Source organism: Desmodus rotundus, chromosome 1, assembly GCF_022682495.2.
Source record: "Desmodus rotundus isolate HL8 chromosome 1, HLdesRot8A.1, whole genome shotgun sequence".
Taxonomy (NCBI): Eukaryota; Metazoa; Chordata; class Mammalia; order Chiroptera; family Phyllostomidae; genus Desmodus; species Desmodus rotundus.
Genome location: NC_071387.1, coordinates 50,174,591 through 50,187,774, shown reverse-complemented (window position 1 = coordinate 50,187,774; position 13,184 = coordinate 50,174,591). Strand labels below are relative to the sequence as shown.

The window sequence follows — 13,184 nt, the reverse complement described above, 5'->3', positions numbered from 1 at the left end:
GGTTAAGAAACTTCCCTCTATTCCTAATTGACTGTGAGTTTTTTTATCATGAATGATTCTGCAGGCTTAACAGGGTTGCTAATACTGAAACCTAGAATTAAAAAGACATAAACTTATCCAATCATGATCTAAGCAGCACGCTCTCCCCACTAGGGAGGTCCCTCAACAATATTTGATATGGAAGCATAGGTTTCGCATTCTCCACATACAGAAAGGCACATTCCTAAATGAAAGGAGGATCAAGCCAAGATGAACGTGACCAGTTCTTGCAAAATTTACCAGTCAGATGAGTCAACACATCTCCCTTACAGTGAGTAAAAGGGCTGATAGAGTTCACTCCACCAAAAGTTTGTTTTGTTTTGTTTTTAAGTGAGAGGGAGAATTTCCTGTAAGTGCATCCCACTTTAAAGATGAGGCTTTTGCACATGCTGAAGAACCTGTTTTGTAGAAAATACATGGGGCAAGGATGGACAATGAAGGGATTGGGGAGAAATCCATTGTGTCCTACTTAATTTCTCAATAAATATGCAAAGAGTGAGGAAATGCAGTCATTCCCATTTCCAAACATCTGCTTAGAGGTAATGACAATGAGGGATGAAAAGAACTTGCTATTTTACTACCCTCAAGGTATTGCACCATCCTTTCTTGTTTTCCCTAAATTTTTCCTGCCCTTTGTAAATAGGCCCTTCTTATCAGTCTCTTCTCATATTCTCCAATTTGAGTATTTCACCTGTTTCTTTCTAGATCTCTGATACATTAAATGAAAGTCAATAGAATGAGGTCTGAGGATCTAATGTATACAATAATGACTATAGTTGATAATACAATATTGGAGAATTAAAATTTGTTAAGAGAATAGAATGTATGTGTTCACACCCACAAAAGAAAGTCAATAGAAGGTATAACCTAACTTTCATGTAGGGAATTCATTTTAATTGTATTTCTAAATGCCCCATGTCATTGTTCTCTTCCAATAGTACATGAGTCCTATCACCACCTTTTCCATCAGAAACAGAAACCTTAACACAAAGCCTGAACCATGTGAAAATCCATTCTTTAACTGTGTCTATACACAAATAGCTTTAATGTTTTCACTATAGTGATAATTAATCAGGTTAAGCAACTGTAGTAGAATCAATTTTAACCCAAAAAAATCAAATCTAAAAGAGATAGCATATCTTTTTTTTCTAGAAATCAAGTTAATCCTTCATCAAACTGGTAGAAAACAATCACAGTGTTTCAGTGGTTACCCCTCTCTCCTTAGGTTATGTGTAAGTTCTTAGGGTAGTGAAGGGGGATGGTTTGTTGGTTGTCATTTTGAAACCAGAAAAGACACCAGCATTCGGGCTGCCTGTCACTACCAAACCCAATAAACAGTGACAGCTATTGAATCTTTATGGGAGATTTATTCAGATGGCCAGTGATCTGAGAAGATGGTCTATTAGGGTATGAATGCATGCAAAGTTAAAAAAAAAAAGAAAGAAAGGAAGAAAAGAAGAAAAAGAAAGAAAGAAAGAAAGAAAGAAAGAGAGGGAGGAAGGAAGGAAGGAAGGAAGGAAGGAAGGAAGGAAGGAAGGAAGGAAGGAAGGAAGGAAGGAAGGAAGGAAGAAAATAAGTTAATGGCTCAGAGAAAAGGGAATTTGCATGTGAAAGCTCAGATCTGAGAGAGGGACCAGGAAGATCTAGATATTATGACTGCTGCAAGCTGGTCAGAGTTCCCACAATGCCAGGGGATCTACTCTGATGAGGGAAATAGGGAAAGTGCACCTGAACTCGCATCGCCATCTCGAATCTATCAAGGAACCAAATTTGGTGGAAGAAAAGCCCCTACTGGGGCAGGATAATATCCTTTTTGGATACTCTCAGTGGGAACAGGGCCAGAGGGCCAGCCTGCTGGATATTATTGGGCACATACTGTATTTTCTACATTGGATCTGTTAAACTAGAAAAGCTCAAACCCTTCTTATAGAGATGATCCTGCTAAAATGACTGATTTAGTTGTGTCAATTTTTGCCACTCATCATCCCAACTGGACAGACATACAAGCCTTATTGAACTCTTTGCTTACAGGGGATAAGCAGAGGCTGGTGTTGGATAAGGCAAATGAAGAGGCTTGGAGGTTGCATCAAGAAAATCCAGATGGAGCTCTGGGCCCTCCCAAGGCAATACCTCTGACCAAGCCCAACCAGGACCCTAATGGGAATGGCCTTCCTCTTACAGCATTGTAAGAAATGCCTCCTTGAGGGAATGGGGAAAGGTGTCCCTGAGCAGAACAGTCTGAGTATGGTGCAGGCGGTGCAACAAAAGTCCACATAGGACCCCAGGAAACAGTTAAGGAGATTCTAGGGGATGGCAAGCAACTGCTGCATTTGGAGTCCAAACTTTGGGCTCATTGCTAAACCACTGTATGAGGATCTGAGAGGACTGGAATATAGCCCTTTAGAGTGGACAAAGGAGTGCACTCAGGCTTTTGAGTCCCTGAAGGCACACCTGTCTTCTGCACAGGCCTTGGGGCTTTCAAACCTAATGAAGCCATTTCAATGACATGTGCATGAGAGACAGGGCATTGCCCTAGGATTCCTCACCCAAATACTTAGTGATATTTGCAGCCCATCACATAATTGTCAAGGAAATTAGATCACACTGTCCAGGGGTGGCCAGCCTGCTTGAGAGTGGCAGCCACCTGCGAGGTCTTACAGGAAGTTGACAAAGTTTTCCTTGGGAAAGCCTATACCAGTTATGTGTCCCAGCAAATGTTGAGCCTGCTGGAACAAAAGGGAAATATGTGGCTCACTGCTGGAAGAATAGGCAGGTAACAAGCCATTCTTCTCGACAATCCCAAGGTCTCCCTCGAAACTGTAAGTTAAACCCTGCCTCTCTTCTCCCAGAGCCTGACTTGGCTGCACTAAGATAACTGCACTAAGATGACTGTGCTAAGATAATTGATGAAGTGTATTCGAGCATAATTGATTTACAGGGCCATCCTTTAAAAGAAGCAGACTGGACTCTCTATACAGATGGAAGCAGTTACATGGACAAAGGAAGCAGAAAGGCTGGTTATGCAGTTGTGACTCTTGAAGGAGTAGTGGAGGTTGAGGCCTTGCCACCAGGAACTACTGCGCAGAAAGCTGAACTGATCACACTGATGAGGGTGCTGGAATTGTCACAGGAAAAGAGCATGGATGTGTACACTGGCTCAAGGTATGTTTTCTTGATTTTGCATGCACATGGTTCAATTTGGAAGGAAAAAGAACTGTTAATCTCCAAATAAAAAGGAGATTAAGCATGCAGCAGAAATTTTAAAATTATTAGAGGATGTTCAGGTACCTTTACAGGTGGCAATTCTGCACTGCCCAGGGCATCAGAAAGAGGACACTAAAGTGGCTGAAGGATGCAATCTGGCTGAATGGGCAGCAAAAGAGGCTGCTAAAGGAATGTTTATAACACCCTTGATACCTGTTCTGGACTTGTCACAATTTGACCCTGAATATTCGACTGCAGACTTAGAGAAAGCTAAGGGCTGGGGTTTTGATGAAGAAGGTCCCAATAGCAGATGGAAAAAGAATAAGAAAGGAGCTATACTGTTTTCCTGAACATTTAGTAGAGTCAGTCATGAAGCATTTGCATGAGGCCACACACTGTGGAGGAGACTCTTTAACCACCTATGTGAAACTGTGGCTCACAAGTCCTGGAATTTCTAGAGCCATAAGAAAAGTAATTGCTAAATGTGTTGTGTGCTGGAAGAACAACCTCAAGACAGATCCCTATCAAAGGAGAGAACGAAAGCAATACCAAGGACAGTGTCCACTTGAGAACTGGCAAATAGATTTACTCAGATGCCAAGGGTCTGAGAGTGGAAATATTTGTTAGTCTTTGTTGACGCCTTTTTCAGGACGGATAGAAGCTTATCCTACTAAAATGGAGAAATCCTTGGAGGCAGTGAAAGCTTTACTGAAGGAAATAATCCCTCACGTTGGCCTCCCTGGCAGCATCCAGACTGATAACGGGCCTGCTTTTGTTTCAGAAATTACACAGGGCGTTAGTAAATTTTAGAAATCAAGTGGAGATTCCATGTGGCATGGAGACCTCAGGCTTCTGGAAAGGTAGAGAAGATGAATCACGCCATAAAGAAAAATATAGCCAAGCTGTGTCAAGAAACTCATCTCCAAAGGGATCAAACTTAGCCTATTACCCTACTCAGGATAAGGGAGGCTCCTTGAAATGGGATTCAGTTGAGTCCCTATAAAATTGTGTACAGGTGGCCATTTCAGGTCACAATTGGGGTGGGAGATATGTATACAGATAAAAAACTGAAGGCAAAGAAAATGAACATTTAAGTCAGACCTTAGCTGGGATGAATGACCTTGCCTGTATTAAAGACTTCTCCCACACAGGTTTGCTGCATTCCTTTGAGCCTGCAGACAAGGTACAACTCAAGATTTTGGTGACAGCATCTATAGAAAGCCAACTAGGAGAAAAGTGGACTGGACCTTGGGACATACTCTTCACCAGCCCCACCATGGTGAAGCTGGTGGAAATAAAACCTTGGACTCATCACACCAGGATAAAGAAAGCACTGGAGGAAGATCTGAAAGTCATCTTTAAAAAGCAATGACTTATGTTCTCTTCTTTACCTCTTGTTTACCCCCTTGTTATGGATAACTTATTCCCTTCAAATGGGATGAAAATATTTGGGTGTATTTAGCAAAAATTGTTCTGAATATTTCTAACTTTTGCTTTGCAGGAGGAACTTATGTTGAACAAACTTTAGTTTCATGTCTTACATGTGTCTGTATGCCTTAGAAATTATACTGTATTTGAACATATCGAAAAGAAAATAACCTACTCTGATATTTATAATTGGGCACCAGTGGTACCTATAAAGGACAGGGAAGTGTTCTTGTTAAAAGTCGCTAATGTAGCCCCAGGTAGAGAATGTATAACTTTTGTCAACTGTACTAAAACTGTCTTGTGTTCTCAGCAGGTATGAAGATGAATTGCACCACCACCACTGACATATCTTATGCTTATGCTCATGTTAAACTGCCAAGAGGATGGTTTCTGATATATGCAATGACTGTCTATTCCTATGTTCCAGCAAACAGCTCTGGGGGACCATGCTCTTTGGGAAGACTGATGGTGTTTATGCCTCAGAAGCCCCACTTGACCCAAGTTCAACGGGATCTCTCCCTTACAGCCAATTGTATCAGTGACTTACACCTCTTTAGCCCTGCTGAATATGTGTCTTTAACTATATTTGTAATGCCAACCATGGTAACTTATTGGAATATAGAAGCATATTAGCCTGCACTATGGCGAAAGCTTTGAATGCCACCTCACAAGCCATCAGTGCCATTAGTCAAGAACTAGGACAAGTCAGAGAAGCAGTACTAGAAAATCGTGCAGCTATAGATTACCTTCTTTTAAGGCATAATCATGGATGTGAAGAATTTAAAGGACTCTGCTATTTTAACTTAACTGATAGTTCACAGCTCATAGAACATAAAATAAAGCAAGTAAATGATGTAGTGTCCTATGTAAAATAGAGAGGGATTCTTTAGTAATGACTTGTCTAAACTAACCTCCTGGCTACCTGGTCTTCGAGAGACATTTATTGTTTTTATCCTTGTCATTTTCTTCAATATCATAGCTTGTTGTTGCATACAATGTGCCTCCTTATGTAGGTCTGCAATTAGATGTATTCCTAACACTCCCCCACCGGACAGTCCAATGCTAAGTTCTGATCTCATAGAAATGAGACAGTTTAATACTAACAGTGGGGAATGTTAGGGGACTCAAGAGTTGGAAAATTTTAGCTTAAGCTAAAAAGTTTTAAGTCTAGCAAGTAATGTGTATGTTAAAGCTTTTGTTTCAGGAACTACAGATAAGGCCTGTCCTGGCTCCTGGGAAAACAGCTGACCTCCTGGGGCACTGCTAAAGATTACCGCCTGGGGACAAGTGGAGGCATCCTGGCCATTGTGTTTCAGGGAGGGGCAAACGACCACCTGCCCCTGGGAACAGCTAACCACCCAGGACAGGAATGTGGCAGTTTCTTCTACCTGACCCTCCCTGAATTTCAAAACCCCTCACCATACCTTGTTTATTCCCTGCTATAAAAACATGGGCCTGAAAAGAAAAAACAAGATGGTATGTTAGGGTATGAACCCTCCATCTTCTCAGATCACCGGCCATCTGAATAAAGCACCCATAAATATTCAATCACTGTCATTGCTTATTGGGTTTGGTAGTGACAGGCAGCCCAAACACCAGTGTCTTTTTCTGGTTTCAATTTATCTACACAATTTACCTAAGAGATGGCCATTTGTAGTTATGGCTCCCTGATGCCCAATTTCTCTTTGCTGTTTCCATGGGCCAACAACACTAGTTTCTGCGAGAATCTCTCTGGTCTTGTTTACCTAGACATAACTTCTTGCTCTTTCTGCAGGATGCAGAGTCAGGATCCCCACTTCTCTAGGGCCCCTCAACTTTCTTCCATCTAGTGCAGGAGAATATTCTTCTGGTCTGCAGCAAACCCTTCTATGAACTCCTAATTCTGCCAGCTCACGCTGCTTCTTTCTGTGAAAATCTCTCTCCTTTTCAGTCCCTGTGTAGTACTTTAAGCCCTCCTATGGCTTGGCCTTTGAAAACAAAAGCCAAGAAGAATTCATAATGACTTCCCTTTTCCCTTTCAACCTTGCTGTTGACCTCCCTGAGGAAATAAAGTGACTTAATACATACCAAAGAGAAAGGGGAAGCATATTAACACAAATGAATATCTTAAAATACATCTACTTACATTGTCCAAATAAGTCCACTGGAGGAGGAAAAAGCTATCATGTGATCTGTGATTCTGCATTTGAGTTTGCACGGTCAGCATAGCTTTTACTCTTCCATACTGGACTGCCCCAGGTAGGTGGTGGTGCCTATAAAGGTTAGTCAAGAGACACAGACACCTGGATTGAACAATATTGTGCCACTCCCATTTTTATTTAAAAATGTAATTTTCTATTATATTAATTTAAAATAATTACTCCGTCATTATTCAATGTTTTAAAATCACATTAATATAAAGCTTTTAAAAGCAGGAAAACTTAGGTTCGCAGCTCCAAAAGCTTGATGCATTTCTCCTTCATGTCAAAACCCTAACAGCCCTTTTTCAACCAGACAGAAGTTGCTTTCCAAAAAAAGAGAGAGAGAGAGAAAAGGCAAGATTTTATCATGAATTGATTACCAGAAAAAATTAACTGATTATTGTAGAATTAATCATTGCTCTAGAAGACTTCCAGTTCATTTCCAAAATGAAATTTACGCTTTAAGGGGATTGTGTCCTTTTTTTCCATATCTGATTGCAACAATATTAGTGGCATAAATGGTTAATTACACTAATTTTCTAAAACAGGATCACCACAAGATATTACCCCCACACACACATCCAACTGATTTTTTTTCACTTTTCAGCAATCATGCATTCAGTTTTTGCTAGCCAGCCAGAAATGTGTGGAGCGTTGTTTTGCATCCCTACTGAAGTCAGAACCAGAAGACTTTGAAGGGCTCATGAAAGGGCTGCATAAGGATTCTAATACTTAAGCCCAGCAGGGGACCAGTCCAGCCCCGTAGAGCTCCCTCAAGATGTGACAGGAGCTATTGCATTTCCTGCTGTAAATGCAGCCTCCTCCAACCTCAAATATCCTGTAATCCTTCTAGAATTAAGAAAGCTCCTACCCTGGCCTTTTAGTATATTTGACTTAACACACTCCTCACTTCACCACAAGGCCTTCCCAGATGCTGTCACATCACTGGATTTCTTACCAGAAAGAGCAGATTCAACTGCATTTGGTTTGGCTCAGAGCCAAATTCCTAAATTCATTAATAGCCAAACCAAAATGACCAAAAACCTAAGTTCATTAAGAACCCACCTAAAATGACCAAGCACAAAAGAATCCCAGTTGTTTAAAAAAAAAAAAAAAAAAAAAAAAAACCTTGAGAAATAGGCAGGACCTTCAGTTGTCTTAAGGCAACACACCCCCAAATCCCACCCTCTGTTGTGGGTCTCAGAATGGGGCAAGGCAGGTAAGTGGATTCAGCCCAGTCTATTCATCTTCTTTATTTGTACTCAAAACAGGCAAAATGCAGATACTACATAGTATGGCTAGATGGCCAATGAACAGCCAAGGAATGGGACTGCCTAGTAATTGCCTTTAAGGCAACAAATAAAAATGAATACTCACTGAAAATTTTAAAGTCCCTGGGAAAATCTGCCAAGAAGGATCTTGTCCCTATTCAGAACATAATTACCTCTGTATAGTTTTTACCCTATGGAATTAGAAGCTATTACCCAATGATGCTTTATTACAAACCTCAGACATTAATCTTTCTGAGGCTTTTTAGGGAATTTCTATACAACTAACTAATGCCCTTTTGTTAGTTGTTAGCCTACCTGGGAGAGACAGGATAATTTGGAGTCTCTGAAGTCTTAAAAGCAGGCAAATTCCTTCCACTTGTTTGAGCTTATTTACTGACTTAAAAAAAAAAAAAAACACGAAAACCCTTCTAAGTGTAACATTCCACAAACCCCACCGACACTGCACTCCTAACACCTGGCTTAGTTGCCGAAAGGAAGAGAGTGGCTTGGGGCAGGAAGATTGAACTGAGCCAGCCCTGGCCTGTTTTCATTTATGAAATCCACTCCATCAGTGAGCCCACAGAGAGGCAATGCTACAGAGACTTCTTGAGGCATCATTCTGCTTGAATTAATGTGTTGCTACCCAGAATCTGAGTGTTGAGCTTAGGAACTTGCATTTGGGGAGAAAGTGCCATGTGTGTCTGGGTATGCACTATAGATTTACAGGGAAACCGAGGCAGGCATGTGGTTGACTTTATGCACATATCTGGGTGCTATAAATCACCAGCTTTGCACGTTACTTAGAGTATTCCTACAGAGGGAATGAAGCATTATTATAAAATTAAAACCATCTTCCCTTCCAGGGTATTTTTACACCTAGCTTATTGAATTAATTTTATATAAATCATTTTTCATGTCCTTTCTTTTAGTTGTTTGACTTATCATGTTCCAAAATTATTCTTATATGCATATTGCGATGTATTCTTAGAAAGCTCAACAAAATTAACTAAAGCTTTCTTAGAAATAAATTTTTTAACTTTCTTTTTGTAAGATTTTATTTATTTATTTTTAGACAGAGGGGAAGGGAAGGAGAAAGAGAGGGAGAGAAACATCATTGTGTGGTTGCCTCTCACATGCCCCCCATCAGGGACCTGGCCTGCAACCCAGGCATGTGCCCTGACTGGGAATCAAACCAGTGACCCTTTGGTTCACAGACTGGTGCTCAATCTACTGAGCCACACCAGCCATGGCACATTTTTTAACTTTCTATTCACAAAATACATATGCAAAATTTAACAACTTTCATGCCTGGCAGGGGGAGAAAACATGAAAGATAAAAGGAAAACCATGTCTATTTATGTTAACAATAATGTATACTTAAGAATAACTTTAGTGAGAAACACAAACACCCATATGAAGAAAATGACAAAATTTTATCAAGGAACATTAAAATTTTTTGACTAGGTGAAAGTACAGGAGGGGGCAAAAGTAGGCCCTTTAAAGTTATGAGTACATGAAGCAGTTTATTCTTGTATTATTATTGATTACTCTATCATTTTCCACATGAACAACTGTAAACCTACTTGTGCCCCACCTTATATACACCACATAAATACATGGAAAGAATGAATATTCTAACAAGGTCAATAGGTGTCAAATTAATATGATGGTTAAGAATTCTAATCAAAAACCAATTTAATTTGTTTTTTGTAAATTGATAAAGTGGTCAAAGTTCATCCAGAAAGACTAAGAACTGAAAAAGAAGAGCAAGGTACATCAGCAGTAGTTAAGACATATCACAACAACAAAACACAATAATTATGACATTAGGACAAGAATAAAAAATAATCAAATAGAATTGAGTACATAGGAGAAACTGATCCTACTAATCTATACATTTTCTAAAATGCAAATTTAACAAATTAGTGCCATCCCCAATCAGTGGTTAAGGCTGCTGCAACAACTGGGTCAGTCACTTGTGGCCACCCAACCTTGTGCCTATTCTCCCTATATTTTGATAATTTCCCACATTATGAAAACTGCCTTCAGAAAATAAGTTCCAGAAAAAAATTGCTTCTCCAATCAGATGAAACCATGTGACCCTTTTTCTCAAAAGTAAGTGAGAAGACCAGTTCTGAGTGCGGCCTGGCCTCGGTTTTGCTGGCACAGGAGGCAGCAGACACTGCGGCCCCAACCTGGGCAGGCCTCTGGTAGAGCTCTGGGGATCAGTACTGGAAGCTACCACCGCCCCCCAACCCAGAGATACTGTGAGCCACCCAAAATCCTCAGAATATTCTGTGTCTGTTTAAGCTAGCCCAAGAGGGTTCTGCTGTTTACAGCTAAGGTGCTGATAAAAATTGGTTATTGATTTAAAGAAAAAAGCTATTTAAATCCTCACTTCATACCACATACATTCAAATAAATTTCAAGGAATTTGTTTTTAAATCAAATCATTTTTAAAATCTGGGGGTAAATATAGGTGAACTTTGGATAGAAAAAGACTCTCAAGAAAGAAAGCAAAGATTTTTGGGCTCTCTGGGCAGCACCCTGGTGATCAGCAAGAACAAGTGCCTCATGAAGGGCGGCAAACAGGGAGCCAAGAAGAGAGTGGTTGACCCGTTTTGGGAGAAAGATCGGTGTGGTGTGAAAGCACCATCTATGTTCAATACAAGAAATGTGGAAAACCCACTAGTCATGAGAACTCAAGGAACCAAAATTGCATCTGACGGTCTCAAGGGTCATGTTTTTGAAGTGAGCCTAGCTGATCTGCAGAATGAAGTTGCATTTTAAAACTCAAACAAATTTCTGAGGGTGTTCAGGGCAAAAACTGCCTAATTTCCATGGTGTGGATCTTACCACGACAAAATGTGCTCCACGGTCAAAAATGGCAGGCCAGGTTTGAAGCTCATGTAGACGTCAAGACTACTGGTGGTTATTTGCTTTGTCTATTCTGTGTTGGTTTTACTAAGCACAACACTCAGATTCAGAAGACTTCTTATGCTCAGCATCAACAGGTCTGCCAACTGTGGAAGAACATAACGGAAATCACGACCCAAGAGGTGCGGACAAATGACTTGAAAGCAGTGGTCAGTAAACTGACCCCAGACAGCACTGGGAAAGACCCAGAAAAGGCGCCAATCTACGTATCCTCTTCATGATGTCTCTGTTAGAAAAGTCAAAACGCTGACGAAGTTGGAAGTTGGAACTGGGAAAACTCACAGAGATTCATGGGGAAGACAGGGGAATTGGAAAAGCCACTGGGGATGAGACAGCTGCTAAAGTTGAATGAGCTGATGGATATGAGCCCCCAGTCCAAGAATCTGTTCAAAATTCAGATATTTAATGGTGACAAATTAGAGGGGAGAAGATGGCGGCAACATAGGTGGGAGCGGAATCCACTTCCCCTCAGCGCCAGGGAAATTAAAAATTCTATTTGTTTGGGGGTGGGGGAGGAAAGCAAAAAAGAAAACAAAAACAATAAATATATTTTAGCCCTTAAAACATTGATTTCTCTACCATCAATGATGGCAGGTACAAAAGGGTAATAAACATGTATTTCCTTGCTTATTTATATATTTTTATAAAACTCACTACTAATGTTTAAAATGCAGTAAAAATAAGATATTATTCTTACCAACTTAGCAAAGATTTTATTGGTAATATTAAAACTCAATTCCAATAAAAATTTATTCATTTACTCAATTGGCAGGAAGGTGAATTGGTACAAACTTTCTGGAATACAGTTTCACTATATACATATATATATGTGTGTGTATATATATGTGTGTATATATATGTATATATATTTATTTTATATATAGTAAATATATTTTAAAGAATATATATATTTTCTTTAAAAATATACATAAAGGGTCTTTAAAATATTTATGCTCTACATGACTCTAGCACTTTTACTTCTAAGAATCTGTCTTAAAGAAATAAATTATTTACTTTTTATATTACTTTCATAAGCAGAAAAACAAAGGTATTACAAAAGTACTAAATAAAGGTTTAATGGAGAAGGAGGCTTCAAGGAAATCTTCCAACAATACTAATTTAACATAATACTGCCCATCCAAACATTCACTATTACATATGAATGAATGAAAGTCAACAGGGGCACATTTAGTCTACAAATCAGAAAGCTATAAAACAAGAGAACTATGCTGTTTGGACATATCAGGAGAAAACTCAGTAAAGGTGACCATATTCTCTCTCCCATATTCTCTCTGGGAAGCAGAAGAGAAGGAAGGCACAGCCAGGGGCTCATGTGTCCCTGTAACCCAGGCATGTGCAGAGAGAAGCAGGAAAGGTTTTAAAGTTCTCTGAGGATTTCCTCCAGTCCTGGGCTGAGGTGGGCAATTATTTAACCCACACTGCCCAGAAATAAAATAGGGGAACTGAAAGATCACAGAAAAATATTTTATCTTTTCTAGGATAACAGTCTCAATAACACCAAAGATATTTATTCCTACCCAAAACCAAAAATGACAACCCCTCACTGGAAGCCAATGGCAGATACCAAGGAACAAACTGGATGGGGGTAGGAAAGACCACAGGGTGTCCATGTAAAGCCAGTTCCAGACCAAGCAGGTCAGCAGGCATCCTGGGGCACAAGCCAGTGGGATCAAGAAGATAGAAAAGAAGTGTGCACTATTTCTAAACCAAAATTGGGATACATATTCTTAACAGTTCCCACTGTACTTGCAGGGGCTGCAGGACAGAGCATCAACATTAGAACTATTCCAGAAGAACCAGATATATGGAGTGTGTGAGTAGAATGTTTTACCGGTATTTACAAAATGGCATCTGATCGGGGCCTAGTCCTCAGGGTAAGCCAGGATATTGTGAGCTGCCCTGGTGCCCTCAGGGTACAGCCTCTGCCTTAGTTTGGTTACAGATATAATCAAATAAAGGGTAAGATCCACAATTTTAAAAGTTTCAGAAGCAAAAATGAACATAAGTCTAGCTAGATACAGTAAATCCAAAAAGTATAGTAAAATATAAAATAAATCCCTCACCTCAGTTTTTATTAATAGTGTTGACCCGATCACTTAAACTT

The 13,184-nt window shown here is 39.9% G+C and overlaps 1 pseudogene; it reads left to right on the top strand.

Annotated features, from left to right (window-relative positions):
- The first annotated feature begins 3,031 nt into the window (after positions 1–3,031).
- On the top strand, positions 3,032–11,465 carry LOC139440680 (small ribosomal subunit protein eS1 pseudogene; annotated as a pseudogene).
- Positions 11,466–13,184: the final 1,719 nt, after the last annotated feature.